Source organism: Solanum dulcamara, chromosome 11 (assembly GCF_947179165.1).
Source record: "Solanum dulcamara chromosome 11, daSolDulc1.2, whole genome shotgun sequence".
Taxonomy (NCBI): Eukaryota; Viridiplantae; Streptophyta; class Magnoliopsida; order Solanales; family Solanaceae; genus Solanum; species Solanum dulcamara.
The window spans coordinates 25,281,869-25,289,017 of NC_077247.1; the positions used below are offsets into that span (position 1 = coordinate 25,281,869).

The window sequence follows — 7,149 nt, forward strand, 5'->3', positions numbered from 1 at the left end:
TGTCACCAATCAATGATGACTCACCACAACATAGTCGGATAGAGAACGCCTACTAGTTACATGGATGATTAGGATATTCAACTTCAACCCCTATATTATGAGACAATGTAGGCAAAAAATATGCATTAGTACATTGGAATGTACTAAGTATGAGGGCATGACATGCAACGTAAATCATGGAATGCAAAGCTCAAGTAAAACACATGATAAGATGGAATAAGTAAAGTCATGAGAAAATCATATTGACCAAAGCTTTTAAAAGCATAAATTCAAAATCATAATATACTTAAGAGATCATACATATGTGGGATAGGAACCAAAACCGACAATAAGACCATACGAGCTATAACATAGAATCCGATGATCCCCACATCGAGAAGGAGGAGGCTACTTTTCCAAGGTAGACTCCTGATCATGTGCTATTTGTGGATCCACTAGCTAGGCCAAAAAGGCAATCCTAGGGTGGCACGTAGTTATGACAAAAGAGACTTTATATAAGGACCCGTTATTTTGAGCCCCCACCTCAATTCCACATTCGGTGCTAAGTCAAATCCTACGAAATACATACATAACATAAAAATCATAATTTCATATATCATAGTATGAATCATAGGCTTGAAATCATAGAGTAGCTCATTTTCATAACATACTTGTAATGTGAGAATTGTCCTTTTCATCATTACAATCATATTTGCATAATTCATATCGTTATGCCTTAGGTTGCCTTACTTCATAACTTGCATGAAGAACCATAATTTGAAATATACTTATAATTCATGATCATAATAGAAATACATAGTCATAATTCATACTTTTAAAATTCATGACCATAGCTTGTACTTGAAATTTGGGTAAGACATGAATGCATGATCAATTGACTTGAGAGTTATGAAATTTACTTGAAAACATGTATGATCATAAACTTTTTACTCGCCCATACATAATTCATATAGATAGTATCATTTGGAAGTATAATTGAAAATACTCATAATTTACATCGTAAACCCTAAAAATCAAAATAGGAGAATTCATAGAAAAGATCTTCAATTTAATTCAATAACCATCAATTTATATCAAAATAGACTCATGAGCATACTTTAAATCAAAATTCATGCAATTAGAATAGAGATCACAAAACCCATAAAATACCATACTTTAATTTGATAAAAAACCTTGAGAAATTGATTGGGCTTTATGGATGAAAGGATTCATGAATCAATACCACATACCTTGAGTGAGAACACCAATTAATTTGGAAGAACTTGAGAGTTTTGATGGAGAGCTTGAGTGAATTTACTTGAAGTCTTCAATGGAAACCCTTGAGAGCCTTTTTGTAGAGAGAGAAATATTTGATAGATGAATAGTAGAAGAATGAATAGAATTAGAGGTTTAGGTTAATTTATAGAGTTGAATTAGTTCCTAAAAACGCCGAGGTTCATTAACTAATAACTTGGGAAAGGTCTAAAATGCTCTTTAAAAAAGCTCAACTCGGCCAGAAAACCCTCCCAGGTCCGCTACGTGGACCTGTCGCGGACCCTTATGCTTTGTGAATTCTTTGAAAATCCATCTTCTGACATACGGATCCTAAAAATCCACTAAGACCATTTTCCCGCAGGTTTTGACCCCCTGATTGATATTCCGAACTCGGATTTTTCAAAAAGATTAAGGATAATGCATTATATGAGTGGCCTATTCCCAAGGCATTCTTAAGGTATTTTGTGAGCATTTTTGAGGGATGTTACAATATCTCTCCCCATTGGGAACATTCGTCCTCGAATGAGATTCAACTAAGATAGGAAAGACATGGAAAAAGGACTATCAACCCAACATGAATATGCGGACACTTTGAAAGATGCATAGAACGTGTAAACTTTATACTTAAAGTAAAACATAGTCCTTAAGAGAAATCATTTTCATAAATCATGCATGCCTATGAATGACATATGGATTTGAAGCGTAGAAGTTTAATCGATTTGATCATGAGCAACTTATTACCTTTAGGCTTGAGTGAAAGGAAAGAGATAAGGATATCGCTTTATCATGTCTGATTCCGCTTCCCACATAGCAATCTCTACTTGTTTATTCCTCCACAATACTTTGACAGATGCAACGTCTTTATTTCTCAGCCTCTTCACTTGCCGGCCTAAGATCTCAATCGGGACCTCCTCATAAGTCAAACTCTCTTCAATACTCACATTCTCTATTGGCACAATAGAATTTGGATCACCCACAAACTTCCTCAACATTGACACATATACCTTAGGCTACTACACCTCTATAGGAAAATAGAGTACTACTCCTTACTACCCGTATTTATCAAACCTCGAAACCCAAATAAGAAACACACAATGCATCGTACATTCACTCATATGCCATCAACACTACATTCAAGCCTAGTTCTATAACAACTCTAATACACTTACTTGAAATCCTTAACAAGAATTCATCAATAGACTACTACAATCATTCACATATCTACAACTACACATTCAAGCCTACCATTTTAATCACTCTATGGCTCCCTTGAAGTCAACATCACTTAATAATTTTTGTGTCTACCCTAGCATCTCTACATCCTCATTGGTATTCATTCCTACCAAAGGTCACACCAATATATATTCCTACCTATCTATTGCTTACAAAAAGGTCTCATCTAGCTCTTCCTCCCTTTCTATAACCTCAAATGGGGCAAGCATGCCGTAGTTTATCAAAATACCAAATGGTCACTCTCTCTCCATCTATCATGACACCAAATTAGAGCCTTAAGACAAGAACTAAAGCTATCCTTAAATATTGAATAATGACCCTTCCATTATAAAATAGACTCATTTAGGAATTGAAACTTGAGTCTATGAGTTCTACAATCTATAGAAGCATAAGATACCAATCCATACCAATCGTTACCATTTCAAAAAAAGGAATTCACACTTACCGGATGAAGTACCACGCTAAGTTTGGGGGTAGGGATGAGATCGCCGATGATTATCCTTATCATTCTTAGCAACCTTTGGACAATGCCTTAAATTGTTATCCTTCGCACCACAACTAAAATATACACCCAAACCGGCTAGACAATCTCTCGGATGGTACCTTCCACACTTTTGGCATGCGAGAAAAGCTTGACCACTATAATTGTCACCTTGATATCTAGGGTTAGTCACCCTATCCTTTTGATACTTAGGCACTGAAGTATCATCAACAGATCCATTCTCAATCCAGGCCTTCTTAATCATCCTAGGAACCTCTTTAAGCTTTTCCTCTTCAATTTGCTCGGCATGAGTCATTAGTCTAGAGATATTCATTTCCTTTATTAACATGGCCGTCTTACATTCTTGAACAACCAAATATGAAACCCCTGATATAAACTTACTCATTTGGGCTGAGGGTCGGACACCAAAGTTGAAGCATACTTGGACAACTTCATGAAGTTGAGGGCATACTCCCTCACACTCATACTCCCTTGCTTTAAGTTGATAAATTCCATCACCTTCGCCTCACTCAACTCTAAGGGAAAGAAACGGTCAAGAAATGCACCCTTACAACTTTCCCAATCTATAGGACCCTCATTCTTTCTTTCAGCCTTCCATTGGTTGTACCATACTTGAGCGACACTCTTGAGTTGGTAAGCCACCAACTCTGCTTTTTCTTTTGAAGTCACTCCCATAATGCTCACTAACTTATAGACCTTATCAATGAACTCTTGAGGATCCTTATCAACCTTTGAGCCATAAAACTCTAGAGGATTCATTCATGCAAAGTCCCTTATTTTTGAGGCCGGAGTCAGAACATTAGGAGGATTAGCAACCCCTTGGTTGGTCTCTACTTGGGCTAGCATAGCAATGGCAGTTCTGAACTCCGTATTAGTCACTTGGTCCGGTAAAGGACCATGTATTAAGGAAATGAGGGAGCTTGGGCTTTATTAACATTCTCTCCCCTTAGAAATGGTGGTCTTCTGTTACAACCCGTATTTTTGTACATTTGGACATTTGGGATAATTGTAACAAGTGAAGGATAATGCTACGTTTTGGTCTTGTTTGATACATAAGTTGGTTATGCAATTTTGGAGGTGGAAATATGGAAAACAAAAAAAAATTGACTTGCAAGGAAAGAGGTTATGAGTTATTTTATTTAATACCGGTGTAATGTTAAAGAGAACGTTGAGGTGAAATTACGGAGGAAGGCCGAGGGAAACATTTATGTGGAATTTTTGGGAAATTAGTTTGGGAATTACAAAAGTGAGATACATAAGTTTGGGCTACAATGGAATAATGATAAAAGAGTTGAGGCCCAAATCAAGAAAATGGCCCAAATTTTGGAAATTGAGTTCATTAATTAGGAAGGACCATTACCCATTTACTATCTATTTATATATATATCTAGTTGCTAGAAACTTCAAGAAGAGAAAAAAGGCCCAAAAGATGACTTATTAGTCATCTTGGTTTTTATTTTTCTAGAAGCTTCAAGAAAAAAAAAGGGAGAAAAAGAAGTAGATAAGTCCAAAGATGACTTAGTAGTCATCTTATTTTCCATTCCTAGAACTTTCAAGAAACTTGGAGAAAAGAGGGGGAAAAAAAATAAGAGAGGAAAATTGGCATAGCTAGGGATTTTATCCCTTGAAATCTTGTTCCAAAATTAATTCTTCTAATATTACAAGCAAGTTGAAGGCCCTAATCAACATAGAGTGATTTTTGGAACAAGAAGACTATTCATTCTTGCAAGGCACAATTCTAGCAAGTTGAAGAACTAAGTGGAAAAGGTAAAGTTTCAATCTTCTCTATTTATTATGGATTGTTGGTATATGTTGTAGAGTGAAGAAATGGATGAAGTATATGAAAATAGGTATGTGGGTGTTGGCCGTGTATGTGATGTTGTGTGGAAAGAATAGATTAATTTTATGTAGTATGTGGTGGTTGTTGCAAGGTATAGGAATGGATGGAAACTTCATGAAAATATGCATATAGTTGTTGTGGCCGAATATGGGGGTGGTTTGGCAAGTTATGGTGAATTGATTCTATTTAGTATTTTAGTTATTGTTATGGATTCTATGTTGCTAAGAAAAGCTTAAGGATCCTTATAAAGTTGTAGTAGTTGGAGACTTGTTTTAGAAGTTTGTAAATCTAATATAATGTTCTTGCATATATGGAAGCTAATATTGTTAGTATGATGTGGTTAGTGTGTAAATTATTGGGTTGTGGTAATTGAATTTGAAAGAAGGGATTAGATTGTTATTGTTCTTATTGGAATTGGAAGGTCTTGGAGAAAGTAGTATATTAATTTGGTATGATTGTTGGTAAATTGGCCGAGTTAGATTCTCGGGGATGGTGTATTTACAGGAGAAGTGCTGTCGAAATTTCGGTAGACAAAATGTTAGTTTAGAATGAGGTTCTTGGATACCTATAACTAATGTTGGCATTTATTAATCTTGTTATAGATTTTGGAAAGGCCAAGAGTTAGGTGGGGTGACTAAGGAAGCGGACAAGGTATGTAAAGCTAACCGTTCCTTCTTTTGGCATGTCTTTGGTATAAGTATGTAAGGCTTACCCTTTTCTTTCAAGGCATGATTCCGATGTTATGGTTTGATAAGTGCTTCCATATTTTCTTTGTTTTCAAAAGCTAGGTGTCAATGGTCCCAAGGAAATGACTATTTTTTTTTCCTATAACCCGTCAATGTTTTCCAAAATGTCTATGATTTTCCAAAACAATGGTTTACAATATTACTAGCTTTTATGGCAATGACGATGGATATGTTTTACAACGACATTGATGATGTCGAGGATGAGAATATGTCTATGATGGATATGATAAGAACGGCTTCATGTATGTAATGTTTACTCTTCTTTCTCTTGGCATGTTTTGACATAAGTATATAGAGCTACACTTTCTTTTGGCATGATTTTTATGAAACAAGTATATGTCATTTTGTACAATTTCAAGAAAGTCTTATTCGTAGAGCCACTAGGATGGTCAATTTTCTTGAGTTTCCAAAAGATATTTTTCTCGTGCTTAAATACGTGTATATGATTCCAAAAGTTTTATGTTGATATAATCCATGGTAATTTTTGAAAGGTACTTGATATGACTCTTATCTTGTTTTGTTAATCATAGCTCATTCCGATTATTCTACGAGTCTTGAAAATTGGTCATATGTGCATATGTATACGATTTGATGCCTTATAAGATTGTGACCTTATTCTACATTCTCTTAATATTATCTTTCGTTGATAGTCTCATCCTATAATAATTGTTCCTTCAAGGTGAGACAAAGCGACCATGGTTAGTCTATAATACAATCGGAGGTTACCGACCTTCCGTCACTCCGATAAATACACGACTTTCATTGGGCTCTCGTGCATGCTGTCTATATGTATATGTATATGTATATAGGGGATATGGGGAGGTGTATATGTGGCGCTATAGACGCATTCCCACCTGATAAGTTGGAGTAATTTTCATCCTGGACGCGGGATGCCCGGACGGATATGACTTCTATTTTCTATGAATATGAACAAGAAATGTTTTTTTATGATAAGACAAGCATGCATGGCATTCGGCCTAAAAGGGCACTCATATGTACAGGTTACTCTCTTATCTCACTATATGTCTATGATTCTACGATATGGTTGTTCATACCTTATGTTCTTTATTATGCTGATTTTCATGCCTTACATACTCGGTACATTACTCGTACTGACCCCCTTTTCTTTGGGGGCTGCGTTTCATGCCACGCAGGTACACCCAGACAAGTAGAAGTTACCATAGAAGATGTTGCAGCAGGGTTAGCAACTCCACTTGTTCCTGGAGTGCTGCCGAGTCAGAGTATATGTGCTATGATGTTTCATTCGAAGTTAGAGACTTTGCAGATAGAGTCGTGGGTATAGAGTGTCATATGTTATGAGTTTTATGGGATGATAGATTTTGGAAAAAAATAATTCACGATGCGTAGTTATGTTTTTCATTTCTTATTGATGTAAAAGTCTAAGAGATTAAATATGTACTATGAAGCAGCGGGTTCGCTCGGCTCCAAGCATGGGGTCGGGTGCCCATCACACCCTGTTGAGATCGGGGTGTGACATCTTCTTGGAGCCATCTTTCTGAAAATCACAAAGAAAGACCGTCAGGGAAAAGAAGTCTTAATATAAACTTTATAAC

The 7,149-nt window shown here is 36.1% G+C and overlaps 1 long non-coding RNA gene across 1 annotated transcript; it reads left to right on the forward strand.

Annotated features, from left to right (window-relative positions):
• Positions 1–4,580: 4,580 nt before the first annotated feature.
• Positions 4,581–6,879, forward strand: LOC129874399 (uncharacterized). The gene is made up of 3 exons (XR_008762879.1): positions 4,581–4,756; positions 5,432–5,480; positions 6,730–6,879. It is a non-coding gene; the product is annotated as an uncharacterized LOC129874399 (long non-coding RNA).
• Positions 6,880–7,149: the final 270 nt, after the last annotated feature.